Consider the following 15460-nt stretch of genomic DNA (forward strand, 5'->3'; position numbering starts at 1 on the left):
ATTGGTTATAGCGCCGATTAAGTAAGTAAGTAAAGATCAAAGTTCAAGTATATCAGAGAGCAAATATTTCAACCATTTATGAAAGAGGGATGTAAATTTAACAACCTGGCTTCATCCAATTTCACTGGTAAGAACTCGTTTAAATACTATTGAATTTATCTGTCTCGATTTTTTATTTAACCTAAAGTTTGTTCCTAGGCTAGAGGTCAAATGGTAAGAGATATTAGCTTACGGTTCTGGGTAACCCCTCAATAAGTCGATAACCCCTTCTATTTCCCAATGATTTCTTTTATTGTTTATTTAAAAAATATCTTGGCTAATATTTCGTTCCTGGGTTGTCAAACATCTCAATTCCTTAATTCATTTTCTCTTTTGATATATCAACGTTAAACGTTAAGGTTCTTTATAATAATTTCAAAAATCGAAAAATTCTTGAATACACACTTCTTTTCCAATTTTTAATTTTACAATGGTCTTATATGACTATTTTTTAACCAGTTTGATCCGTAAATCAGGTTTTGTGACTCCAACGACTATGTGAAAAGATCGGCGTGTCACGGGAGAGTTCTATCTAGTGAGTTCGAGAATTCCATGAGGCTGGAATGTTCTACTGCTCGAATTCAAAGAGAGAGCAGTTATATAATCGTCTTTTTTTTCAACTTTTCACTGTTCTGGAGTTTAAACGGTAAGAGATATTGACTTCCAGTCTTATATGACCCCCAATAAAAAAAACAATAGCTCTCGATGTTTTTTTCCCTTTTTTCCCTCACCTCCCTCTATTTGTTCCAAAATCATGGTTTTTCGGTTTTTCTCAAAATTGGCCCAAGCTTTTTCAATGATTTTCGGATATGTTTTAGAGGTAGTCCAGGCGAATATTTCGCCCAAACAGACTTATGATCGGAAAATTCGCCATTTTGAAATATTGAAGGTCTAACGTCAATTACTTTGGAGGGCCCATTTTTCAACCGATTTGATTAAATTTAGATTTTTTGGAAAGGTATTGAAATTCTGAACCCGACTGTATTGGTCTTTATCAGTAATGAACCGGTTAAGTACCGATTTTGAATAATTTTTTCGGAATTTTTTTTTACTTGATCTTAAATTTGTTCTCGAGCTAGAGGTCAAACGGTAAGAGATATCGACTTCTGTTCTTCTATGACCCCCAATAAAAAAAATAATATCTCTAGACGTTTTCCCTTTTTTTATATTGTAGTCTTAATTATTATTATTATTCAACTACTGAAAGATATTCTATGATAAAAAATATATAGAAGCATTAGTACAGCAAGTTTGATGTAAGTATTCAAATAAAAAATGGGAAATTAAGTATTTCTTTGAAAACTTGGTTTATTTAGGGGTGCTAGGATAGCCTCCAAAACATGTCTAATGTACTAGACACACCTATGACGTAAACACTAATTTTTTGAGTATAAACGTTTAATATAATTCAATGCTAAAACAAATAGAAAGTATCAATTATATAAAAATTTATTAATCTTTTTGAAGCTAATACGCATTCTCTCTCTAATTAGCTACTGTGGTGAATTTCCAGAAAGCCAATCTCAAATGTCTATAATAATTATTTTATTAGCTTTCATTATAATAAAAGCAAAGCATTTTCCAATAATTCAAGATATTCATATTAGAAATTATTCATAAGTATAACAAACTTCCAGGCATTAGCACGAAAATGATGTTATCGAACATCTTGATATATTGAATTAAAAATTGTATATATACTCAAGTTTCTCCTTTGAAATGCTGCCCAAGGCTATAATGGAATAAATTCCAAAGTTTATGTTGTTCTTGTTGCTAGTGAGCTATGCCGGAAGATGTTAACTCTTTCCTTCCGTCATCACCCTCAAAGCTTGATTCTTGTTATTGCAATAACATGATGCAGTGGATGAGGATATAGTTGGTTTGTGAGCCGCTTTAGTTGAACCCATTTAATTAATTTCCTTTCCTCATACCCCAACCAGTCGTTTACAACATTTACAGCTTTGCCTGGGTGCAAATTGCATATTTGCTGAAAATAAATTACACATTCGACACGAAAATGTTTTTGAGTTGTGTATGACAGAAAATTCTGCTTAAGCTTCTATGCAATAAAGGAATTTAGTAGTTTTAAACATAATGTTTATTAAAGAGGTTACCTGGGTCATAATGACTAAAATCCTTTTTCATTTTTTTCTGTATAATAAACAAAATAATTTGATTCAAGTTTATAAAGATATAAAACTACTCGTTCTAAAATGTAACTTCTGAAATTTTATTTTTAAAAATATATTATATTCAGCCATTGGGATCGATTTTTGGAGAGTTTTTTGAAAGAAACATTTACTTTTGAGAGGGCGAGAATACTTATCATTAGATTCACATGAACTCTAATTTAAAAGTGCCCCACTTCCATCTACTATAAATAATGGGGATTTCATACAGGATGAAATTACTCATTGTTTCCTATTTTGAATCGCAATATCCATCAGGATACAAGTAAAGAGTAAAGTATTTCTTGTATACATATTTGATAAATAAAAGCAACATTTGCCCACTAGGTACAATCAATCTGTCTCACCTCAACGTGAGCAAAATATTGAAATACAGAGGAAGTTGCATCTTTCGGTTGAAGTGTGGGAACCGAAACGGAAATTAGTTAAAAGTTTCGATATAAATTCACAAAATTTGCAATAACACCTATAGCATTTACGCAAATATCCCAGGAAATTTCTCATACAGAAAACTCCCTCTCAAACCTTCTGTTATCGATGAAAATGCCTGGATGAATTTTGGAATTGCGGCAAAATCAGGAATTCACAAAACATATCCAGATATGCGGGAAAACACATGCATTTTGAAATTGCTCTTCTATTTCTGGTCATGTGGATTAAATCGATTTGATATTTTGATGTGTTTGCAATTTCCCAGGGAGAGAAAAAGCTATCGAAATTACTCTAGGCTTTCAATCTTTCCTCTCAAATATCCGCTTTAGCTCTTTTTTTTTAGTGAGTTCCAAATTGGCGCAAAAAACAAACAAAACACCCACACGATTTTCAGAGGAAAGAACATTATGATAACTTTTTGCCCTGTACCTGTTTCTATATCACATGTTATTTTTATTAAGTCACAGCTTCTGTTATTTTCTAAGCTTTTATATCTAACATCATTTGATTGATCCTTGGATTGATCCCAAACCCAGCGATAGCACCAAATGCTAAGCGTTTTCAAATCAGCTTAAAAATATATATTTTCAGTTAAGTTCTGCTAACCTTAAAGTGACACTAGTGATTGCAGCGGCAATTAGTCAAAGTTATTCTTTTTCCCCAATCGAGTGAGAGACTTTAATGAATTTGGTTTTTGTCTTTGCACATGCCGGGATTGAGTAGAAGCTAAATGTAAACCCTTTCCATTATTACAATTTCATGATTCCTACAATAACCACTTTTGACATTAAGGGCAGAATCACATTGACAGTAAAATGCTCACCGTTACGGTCAAAGCCCTCACTGTATTTCGTTGATTTACGCATTTTTATTGCAATTCTTACGCAAATTTTCCATTACGATATTACCTTGTCTCATACTCTGTGGCACTAGGTGAAAATAGTATAAGAAAATTGAATAAATAAAGCGAAAATGCGATAAACGGTAAGCAATAAGAAAAACTGTAGGATTTTTTTGCTACAGTTTTTCGTACAGTTTTTTTGCTCACCGTTTATCGCATTTTCGTTTTATTTCTTCAATTTTCTTATATTATTTTCACCTAGTGCTACCGAGTATGAGATAAGGTAACACGGTAATTGAGAATTTGCGTAAAAATTACAATGAAAATGCGTAAATCAACGAAATACGGTGAGGGCTTTGACGGTGACGGTGAGCATTTTACTGTCAATGTGATTCTGCCCTAAAAAATAAAGCAAAAAAATTAAAATTCGCAAAAATTTTAAAAAATAATATTTATAATATATTTTGAATAATATGTACATATTCTTTAAACTTTTCCGACCAGTTTAATTTTTGTATTATTTATTATTTATCAAAAAAAGAAATATTATGAATCCATTTACAAAAAAATATATGTATATATATAATACACCTAAATTAAAACTGCATTGCCAAGAATTCTTGTCCACTTATTTCAGAAAATTAATAATCAAAGAAATTCTTGGGAATTATCAAGATATTTTAACATTTCATATAAATAGAATAGAATAGATAAATATTGCAAAAACTTCGGAAACTCATTTAAATACTAAAAGACTAAGAACATATGCAATTTAGAGCCTATATCATTTTCATTTATAATGGTACAGTCGACGCAAAATGATTTCCAACAAATTGGCATATTTTCCTGACTTTCTTGATTTTCCTGACTCTTTTAAAAAATATTAACACGTGTCATTTTAATTTTAAAAAAAATCATCAAATCGAATAAATTTTTGATTTAAAAAAGAATATGTGCAGTATTAAGAAAAACAATAATTTGTTAATTTGCTATTATACCGCGATAATAAAATTTATAATCCAAAAATGTTTTATTATTATTATTTTATTGCAAAAATTGAGGAAAATATGCTTCTTTCAAAAGAAAAAACATATTTTTCATAAATAATTAATAATTTTATAACCCCTGATTGAATATTTTCTCAGAATAAAATAACTTTTTTTTTTTCTCAAGAAAATAATGAAAAAATGCAGAATTTTTGGTCGGGAGTATGTTTAATACTCCTATTTGACCATTCTCTATAGACAGCATAACGCAGCATAAATCCTATAACAATATAGGTAATAAAAATCGTAATCATAATATCCTCCAAGTTGATAAATAATTTCAGGGGAAATTCCAAGTTCATTATGAGAGAAAAAGAAAAAAATGAAAAAGAAAATCTACTATATGGTTTCCAGCGCCATCTACCGACAGTGTTTAGTTCTGCCATCATCCGCTGCGAGCGCTAAACAGTGCCATTTTCATGTATTTGCTTAGCATTTTTTGTTCGAGAGCTGATAACTGGCCAGCAGACCGATTCAGCAAAAAAATGCTGAAAATGCTATTTTTTCTGCTAACTGTGCTCGCTGGGAACTTACTGGCCATGTATTTTCAAATCCAAAAAAATGTAAAAAAAAAAACGAAAATCGAGTACACAAAACACACCATTGCATTGGTTTGATTTGTCGGCTTAAACCTTTATCGGTTTCACTGCATCCAGGCCACTTATTTGGGCCCCCATTATGCACTTTCCACTTCCACCGATTACTCCTTTCTATCTTAAACCACAAGGCGGTCCTCCAGTTCCATATCTCGGCTTCTGTATGCCTGAGGTACACACACAGTGCCGTTTCTATATTGCGACAGACCAGCCTTGGTTGGATCAGTTGCAGTGAATGTGTATTTGTATCGACAGATCTCTATGCCGATCTCGTTTCTGTACCAGCCTCTCTTGTTTAGGCGGTTCATTGTCAATGCATTAGGTATTACTTTTTCATCCATTCACTGGACTAATTCGATACGGCTGCTGAAAAATCTGCAGATGCCGAGTTTCGAACCCGAGACCTCACAGTCATAGAGGCACTACTCTACCAACTGATCCACTGAGGTTCTTCTTCGTTGGTTGGATTAGGAACTATCCTAACTGCAATTCGTCTCCTCAAAATGAAACTGTTCTAACTGCATTTTCTTTGTATCTGCAATCGTAGCATACGACGCTTCATGATGCGTCATTAGCAACAAATGCTGATACAAATTAAATGCACTTAGGACAGTTTCTTTTTGAGGAGAAGAATTGCTATTCTTTGCAAACGTCAAGCCGATTTGCGTCCCATAAAATCCCTAAATATCGCATAGCATATTTTTATCGGAATGTTTGTCCACTGAAGAAATGGTCATCATAGTCCAATTTGTTTAAAAACCAAAATTAGTATTCGGTGTTATTCCATGGTCGGTAATGCCCCAGTTTCCTCTAAATAATTTTTTCTAACCCAAAATCAGAGCTCACAATTGAATTTGCATGAATTCTTCCAGGTAACAAGGACTTAGAAATTTCTTACAATCACAACTACCCTAAGTTGATTAAGACTTACCACAGATTTCATTTGGCATTTTTACCACGAACGGAAATGTTTTGCGTAACCCGCAAATTATCCGCGGCAATTTATGTTGGGACACATTGTTTGATTCTGAGGCCATTGTCCAGCCGGCGACTTGTATGTTGTTGACCGATGTGGATGACTCTGGAGGTGTTCAATTCCACCACGGTATTGTGTCTCAATTGACAAATGATGATGAAAAATGCCATTTCCCAAAATCATTCAATCATACTTACATGGTTTCACTCAACAATTACATACTTAATGCGATGTTTTTTTTTTAAATTGAAAAATGACGATCAATAATTGCATGTACAACAATTAAAAGTTGTAGCATTTGTACGTGCCATGAATATTTTTTCAAAAATTAAAAGTGTCTGATATAATGCTCCACAGGATTTAAATTCAATTAATATATATTTTCAATTGGATTTCATTTTTTACATCCCAGAAGAAATTGTATTTATTGAATCAATTTCAATTTAACTTTTATCATACTGTACTTAGTTAGGGAATGTGAGACTTTGAATTTGATTTACTATCCTGACACCAAATTTACATGAAACCTCTTTACATTGAATATTTTCTATGATGTAATAGTATATAAAATCAATTAAAGTTATAAGTAGATTAATATCGTCTATTCGTTGAGATGTACTTGACTTATTTCACAATAATCAAGAAACTTAATGGGATATATGTATGTATATATTTCACACATTTTACTTATTTTAATCGACTTTAGAATTCCTTACATCTATCTAGAAAAACAAAGTGAATTCAATTAAGGCATCATTCTTTACACCAGAGATTCCCAAATAAAAGAAGTTTAAAGTAAATACGATTAGCCGAACTGCGCCTAATTCCGTACAGAACATATTGAAATAATGGACTTTTTGGGTGGAACATCGGACACTGCAAATAAACCGATCAAAATTAAACAATTTAGATGAACTGCTTGTAATTTGGGACAGCTTGTAATTTTGGACACTTTGATGGCAAAATTGGACATTACTGCTAAAAAAAAAATGTGCCTTTGATGTTTCTAAATATTGTCCAAACTGACTTAATTTGGGTTTACAGTGAATGCTTTGTAGATCTAGAATTCTAGACTGAAGTTTTCACGATGGAATAATTTTTTCGTAAAAAAAAACATGTTTTTAAGTATAGTTCACCAATAAAAATAAATATAAAATTTCAAAATTTTTTAGTTCAATCTTTTTCTGAAGCCTTCTTTCAAAGACGTAAGAAATTTTGAAAAACTTAGTGTCCCATATATTATATACACGATTGCCTTTTTCTATAATATGTACGATATAATACACAAAAAAATTTCATAATTTTTAGGAATTGTCAAATAAATTAAAAATTATTTTAAAGGTAAAGAGAGACGATGAACTACTCTACAAAGTCTCATAAAACAACTTTGGATGACGTATCAGACTCACAACATTGTTAATTACAAGCAACTGTCCGAAATTAGACACAATTCATCTAGATTATATTATTTACTAATTTAAAAGAGTTCAGTTTGTAACGTATTGGGAGATTGGGACAAGTTTATAATCGAAAGCCCCGTTTCATACTTACCCTTAAACCTAAGTTAACTTACCGTATTTTATTCCAGGAATCGAGATCTACAACTGGTAAAAATTTTGTGGTCATCTGACATCCGGATTACAAAATATTCATGTTTTTGGAATAAGAATTACACGGGCAACATAAAATCGCCAACCTCAAATAGCTATCTTGAACAGTTGGCAATTACGATTAAGTCAGTAGTCAATTAATAAAGAACTGATGCATCCTTTTTATTTAAAATAATTCCTTTACTTCTACATTCTAAATTTGTGGATTTTTTAAAATTAATTTTATCGTTACTCAAAGTAGATTCGAACTCGGGATACCTGCATTTCATAAAACAATCATTTTATCAGTCAAATAATCGTGTACCCAACTAATTGGAATAAAATATCTCATATTTATTAGCTTATTAGAAAAAAAAAGATTCTTTTTACAAGCAGATTAATTTAAATTTTAAATGAATTTTCATCAGTATTTTCAGTTTTCATAAGAAACTTTTTATCCCATTAACTCAGGCACACAAGAACTTTTCCCTTTAATATTTCATAGAAAACTATATAACATTTACATCAGGAACATGGTTTGAACTAATAATTACGTTCTCCAATTTAAAAACATGAAAGAATAATTTCCGCAATTTTTCTTCAACGAGAAAAGCGAGACAAACAGAAATAAAGTTTTCCCTTATATAAGAAATTAAATGAGTTAATTTTTTCCACTTCTCGCTGTTCATAAAAAATAATATGGCAACGAGGATGTAATTAGCAGATGGAAAATCAATTTTCAATTTTCCTAAGTGAACATCCAGGGTAATTTGCAAGGGATGTAATACATTTTGTTGGATAAGTTTGGATTCACTGGCTTCTCCCGTGATTTGTGAAAGCACGAAGAGTACAGAAATTTTTCGTGTGAATTTTCTCTTGGAGTGAAAAGGTGTATAAAGTTTCATGGGAGATTTTAGGAGTGAAACGTGACAATCACCACTTTTACGATGAAGACCCTTTGAATCGCATTGATAAGCCTGAGATTATTTGGGATAATTCGTGTGACAGTGGGATGAGATTGTCCCCAAAATATCTCAAATTCACATACTCTTCTGAAACTCATACGTATAGACACGTTCAAAATTTAATACTCTAGCTTTTTGGCATGAAATGTACAATGTACACTGAAATCCGATTATTTCACATGGATATTGAAAACTAAATCAAGCAATAAATTTAGTGCACAATTCAAAATGTTCAAAATTAATCCCACCAAAGCTGTTGGGAAAGAGCTTTTTATGGGAAGAACATCTCAATGAATTATTGCACAGATTTTGATGATCATGGTACACCTGCAAAAATGTCGACCAATTTTAATACATGGCCAGCGGGATAGGTTCAAGTTTAGTAGATGTTAAAAGTTGCGATGAGACCATCTCTTAATTAATTCAAAACTGAAAATTCATGGATCGCGGCAGACAAAGTGGAGTCGCTGAAGCTGAATGATGATCTCATACTAAGTATCAATTTCTGCCTCCTCAAATGTGTAAGATTAAGATGTTGGCAGTGAGTCACCAAATTGTGGCGCGAGTCGTTTAATAGCATTGTTTATGGTGAATCTCCTCGTGGCCGGAACATACTTGTCTATTTATCACTGATTTGCGAGTTCTCAGGGGCCATTCAGTACCAGGATTTAAAGCTGCACACCTGGCATTACACTCAGAAAAAAAGAGGGTGCGATTAACTTTTTTTCCTCATAACTTTAACACTTTTTAGGTGTAAAAATATATCAACATTTTTTAATGTTAATTTTACACCTTTTTAAGGGTAAAATTAACATGAAAAAAGGTAACTTTAACCCCTAATACACCTAAAAAGGGTAATATTTACACCGATTTTGGATTAATACTGCAGGGTAAAATTAACATTTCCGGAATTTTATTTTAACTTCTTCGGATTTCTCTCAGTGTACACTCAGGAAAACATTGTAGAATATACAATGCTCTCTCTAAATTTCGACGATTTTGTGTATAATATTTTAGGGATTTTTAATTAATGATACAGATTGATTCCGTCAATATTGATGGACGATTTCCCTTTTTCAATTTCTTGTAACTTACCATTTTAACCTAACTTATAAATACATTAATTATTATTACATTTATGTGCATATAGGATAAAGGCTCATAATTTTGTCCAGTTTCTAATTTTGCACTGAGAGAAATCCGAAAAAGTTAAAATAACATTCCGGAAATGTTTATTTTATTCTGCAGTATTGATCCGAAATCGGTGTAAATATTATGCTTTTTAGGTGTATTAGGGGTTAAAGTTACCCTTTTTCTTGTTAATTTTATCCTTAAAAAGGTGTAAAATTAACCTTAAAAAATGTTGATATATTTTTACACCCTCAAAGTGTTAGTTATGACGAAAAAAAAGTTAATCGTAGCCTCTTTTTTCTCAGTGTGGACACTTTGAGGATAAAATTGGGCACTAAAAATAAATTGATTAAAATTATGGATTTTTATTCCAAAATTTGATGAATAATGAATTGTATCTAAATATTTGTTCTTTTTGTAAGATTTTAACACTAAATACGTTAAATTTTGAATATGATTTGACTTGAAATTGCTTTGTTGAGAATTCAGTGTGAGCAATTGCTTACGAGAAATATGACAGAACTTTGTGTTTACTTCAGTCTTATTTAGCTGTGGTGAAGTACTAACAATATTTCTTCGCATTTTTTGAGTGATATTATTGAATATTCATTGAATATTGTGTGATTAACGTTAGTGGTGATTTGTACATTGGGCCTGAAGTGAGATTTGCCTTGTGAATTAGATTTTTCGTGTGAAAAATGGGAAATATTCTATGAGATTCACCAGTGAGGTGATAGGCCTTATTTTGGACAGGTGTTTTCTTTCGGAATTTTGTGAAGTTTTAGGTTTTGTGATGACAGGTTGTGTAAATGCCTGGAGAAACAAAGGAGCATCATCTCTACGAGCGAGATGTAGAGAGAAATGCCTTGAAAGGATCCCGGAAAGGCCAGGGAATGAGCGAATCCGTACGTACTTGTTGGAGTACCGAAGTCAACTCTCTTTAATAAATGATATGGAAAGTTTCCGGGCTTCTTGTGACACGGTTCCCTTACATGAACACGAAGAGGACTTGGTAAGATTGATTCATGAAATAAAGAACAATGGGCATCCTGTTGAGGCGGATTAGCTGTCCAAATTTACAACCAAGTTGCCCAAATTTATAACCAAGTTGTCCAAAATTCTGGTCAAATTCACCTCTACATATCAATTCATTTTTAAACGTATTAAGACTAATTTTAGTCAAAACAAAGACAATAAACCCTTTCCAAGTTTCTAAACAACCCTTCTGAAAAGAGAGTAACAGAAAAAGTCAAGTAGTATTGAAAATATCGCACTTCAAACTTGGAACATCGATGCTTATAAGTAGACTGGACAAAATTATGAGCTTTTACCCTACTGATCACTGAAAACTTTAGAAATGTGCAAACTGACTTTGCCTCTTAAACAACATAACTTCATAATTTAACTGGTAACAGGATGTTGATTGAACGTATTTGACCATTCTGAACCACTTTTTCAAATTTGTCAAGAAACTTTTGGCCGATAAAAAATGATCAACTATTAGAAAAGAATTATTTTTTATATGAAATAAAATTAATGAATGTTTTTTGTAATAACATCAATAGATTACAAGCAACTGATTTACAAAAAGAAATATTTTAAAAAGTTTTTTATATTTTAAAAAGTAAAGAAACTTCTGGCCGATACTCTATTTTGGAATACCCAGATTTGTACACGAGCCATTAAAGATCATTTTTATTAGTGCAAGATTTACTTTTACTGATTATCTTGATGGTTGTCAACTCTAGTAGCCAAATTTCTGCTAAATACTTTTATAACTAATAATAGTCGACGTTGTATTTATACGAAAGATCTTCAGTACCTCATTAAGTTCGAACAAATTCTAATTCTAAAATCTTATTGAAAGAAATCGAAAATCTCCCCATTCTCAGCTAGAGTGTCATTTTTCAATAATGGTTGGATAAAAGGTAGGGTAAGTGTGCCAAATTTCGGCATAGTTGCATGCAACCGCCAAAGTCTCAAGTTTGAAATGTAATATCTTTAATAGAAATTGATTTTTTCATTCCTTCTACTTAAAGAGTGTTGCTTAGAACCTTGTAGACAGTTTACCGTCTTTATTTACTCTAAAATCATTCTTAATACATTTTAAAATGAATAAAAATGTAGACATAGCTTTGGTGCCCTATTTCGGCCACCTTCATTCCCATAGTTCCTTACCCTTCAGGAATACTTTCAATGCCTTTTTCACGTCATCTCGTTTGTCGAAGCTACATTTTTTGTTATTCTTTTGCATTGTATAATCTCTAGCTAGAGTATGTAAAAACTAAAAATTCATGGAAATTCGAGGAACAAAAAAGGTGGCCGAAATTGCAAGCTGGCCGGAATTTGGCACACTTACCCTATATGAAATTTTATTTACATAAAAAGTCATTGATGTTCGAATAATTAATTTTTTTTCCATTTTGTGAAGTTTTTGAAATGTCAAGCTGTTAAAGGAAGTACTCAGTGATTATAATAGAAAATTATAATGGAACAAGATTATTATGAGCACCTTTAATTTGTTTTTGCTCAAAACAAAGTGAAGACTTAGACTGAGACTCTTCGAAATTCGAACTGGAAGTATTTCACCACGCGGACGAAACGGGAAGTAAAACTGACTTTTTTGACTTTCGAAATCGATCTTCAAATTTTTTAAACTCCTGTGAATGAAGCCAATATCAAGTATCCGGAAAATTTTACAGAATTTGATAGTGAACAAAATATGTTTTACAGTGCTGTCTCTCTATATGCACAGTTTGGGTACTTTTTTTGACAGTTCTCTCTCTGAATATGCACAACTTTTTTTGAAATTCCCAACGGTTTTTTTCTTTCTTTTAATAAATTATCATTTTTTTATTGTTCTAGAATTTACCGTGTTATTTTAAATATAATATGAGACAGAAAAAATAAAATTAAGAAAATTAAAAACAAGAAAAATTAGTTACCAAGAAAACAATTTTCTTTATTACTTTGTCAAAATGTAAACAAATTTTTTTTGAATGCAACCGACACAAAAGCTGTGCATATAGAGAGACAGCACTGTATTCCATTCTTTTTTATATTTTATGGTAATTTTACACTGAGAAAAAAATGGGGGTACGATTAACTTTCTTTCCTCATAACTTTAACACTTTTTAGGTGTAAAAATATATCAACATTTTTAATGTTAATTTTACACCTTTTTAAGGATAAAATAACATGAAAAAGGGTAACTTTAACCCCCAATACACCTAAAAAGGGTAATATTTACACCGATTTTGGATCAATACTGCTGAGTAAAATAAACATTTCCGGAATATAATTTTAACTTTCTCGGATTTCTCCTCGTGTAGTATAGTTCGCAACTAACAAAATAATACTTTGTTTTCGCAAAATAAATTTCACTTAAAAAATCACTGGCCAAAATTTGTATTGAAAAAAATATTTGAATTAAATGACTCCACTCACCTTATCCAATTGCTCGTAAAGTTGATAAATTAGAAGCCTCTGGGTGTGTTTACTTAATTTGAATTAATCTCACATATATTTTTGCTGGTAAAATTTCGATGGGACCTTGACATTAGACAAATTATCGCGTCGCACATAAGAAATACGATGATGGAACAATAAAAACGAGCCACTCTGTCTAGAAGAAAAAATCTGATTATCTCTATCTTTTATTATATTTTAACGAATAATTTATTTCCTTTTTTTCTTTTTTACTTCTCCGTCTTCAATGCAATATTACAATAAATTTTTATTATAATAGTTCTATTTACAAAAAAAAAACAAGATTTCTTAAATTTTCCTCACTTTTTATTTTCAGAGCTTCAATTTCACCTGCGAAACCTTATAAAGGTTAATTCAATTTTCACTTTTCATCACTCTCCTTGTCATTGAGCGCTCTACAATGGGAAGTTACTTTGTATGATTGTAAGAAATCACTTCTCTATCAATTTGTAATTATCAATTATTTGATTATGCCGACAATGAAAAAGAATCTTCGAGATGGGGGAAAGGATGTAAAATTTCTCTTTCAAACTAGCAAATTTCGTTGTATTTGCATTTCAGGGTGAGGATGAGAAAAAGATGATGATGTAAAAGACTACGTGAAAAGCAATTAAATCACAAAAGAAGTGTCCCTTGTGTATTTTTTTCTCTTGAAATTAATTTCATCCATCTCTGTGACTTCAAATTTATTCTTTGAACTACCCCAACTACCCTTTTCTTTTCTCAATTGATGGCATTTGTGAAAGTATGAAAAGAATTTCTGGAGAAGCACAGCCTCTATTGAAAATCAATCGGAATTGTGTAAAAGCATAAGAAATGGTACAGTTGACAACAAATATATCTGAACAATCGAGAAAAAGAGGGAAAGGATATGAAAATTCATGACAGCAGCAAAAAATTGACGAATAAATCATTGTGCTCTTATAAATTATTTTAATTATGGTTTAAAATGTACAAATTAATGGTCTAATCCTGTTGTTAATACCTGATCAGGATTTCATAAGAAATTTTTTTCTCAGAATTAATTTAATATGCGACACCCGCAACATCTTAATGTACCTACCCAAGTAGCAAAAACTGATCATCACAAAGTAAATTTTAATAAGTTTGACTTGTTAACTTAGTCATGAACGTCATAAACAAGGTTCTTGAAAGTCGAACAATTGAATTTATGTTAAGAAAAAATGCGACGTCAGATTTTCTAACTAAAGACTGCATTGATTTAAACAAAAGATTAGCAATATTGGTGATGGAAGTGACATGCTGGAAGCGTAAAACACATTTGTCAAGCTTACCAAAAGAAAATGCAAAGTAGTTTGTGGGAATAATGGTATTAATACCCGAAATAGATTTATAATGATGATTCTGGTGTACATTTAATTAATTAGAAACGTTCCAATTAATCTCTTAAAAAGACAATTTAAGTGTAAGTGCAAAAAAGAGGGAAATCCCAAGTTTCGCATAATGACTAAATTACGAAAATTCGTTATTTAGTCATTTTCTAAATATGTTTTCTCAAAGTCTCTTTCATATCTCTTCGTTCGTTAAAGTAACATTTTACAGTCGAGTTCCTCAAATTTGAACTCCTCAAATTTGAACGACGGTTGAGTTCAAAATGTAAAATTTGAGGTTATGTGAAGGAAGTTTTGCGTGGAATCTGAATTAGAACAATTTTTCTCTGGTGTTTCCTCAATATTATCGTATTATATTAACTTCCACAGCAAATTCCATTTATTTCACAATAAATTACATTGATATATTCTCTAAAATTATCTTTCTTAAATTTGGGAAAGTGCATTTCACATGAATTCCGTTACGTTTTCGAAAATATTGTTCAAATTTGAGGAGTAAGAACCCAGCGAGCACACTTAGCTGAAAAAAGTAGCGTTTTCAGCATATTTTTGCTGAATCGACTAGCAAAAATTTGCTGACTGATCAGCAGTTGTCGAACAAAAAGTGCTAACCAAATATATGGAAATGGCACTGAATCGCCAATTTTGTTTCAAGGTTAGCAGAATTCAGCTGAAAATACATATGTTTTCAGCTGAATTGCATTCGGTTAGCATTTGGTGCTCGCTGGGAAATGTCATCTATACCCCCCAAATGTTCAAATTTGAGGAACTCTACTGTAGTTATTTTTGAACAAAAGTGGCCGAAATTGCAAGCT

This window comes from Phlebotomus papatasi, chromosome 2 (assembly GCF_024763615.1).
Source record: "Phlebotomus papatasi isolate M1 chromosome 2, Ppap_2.1, whole genome shotgun sequence".
Taxonomy (NCBI): domain Eukaryota; kingdom Metazoa; phylum Arthropoda; class Insecta; order Diptera; family Psychodidae; genus Phlebotomus; species Phlebotomus papatasi.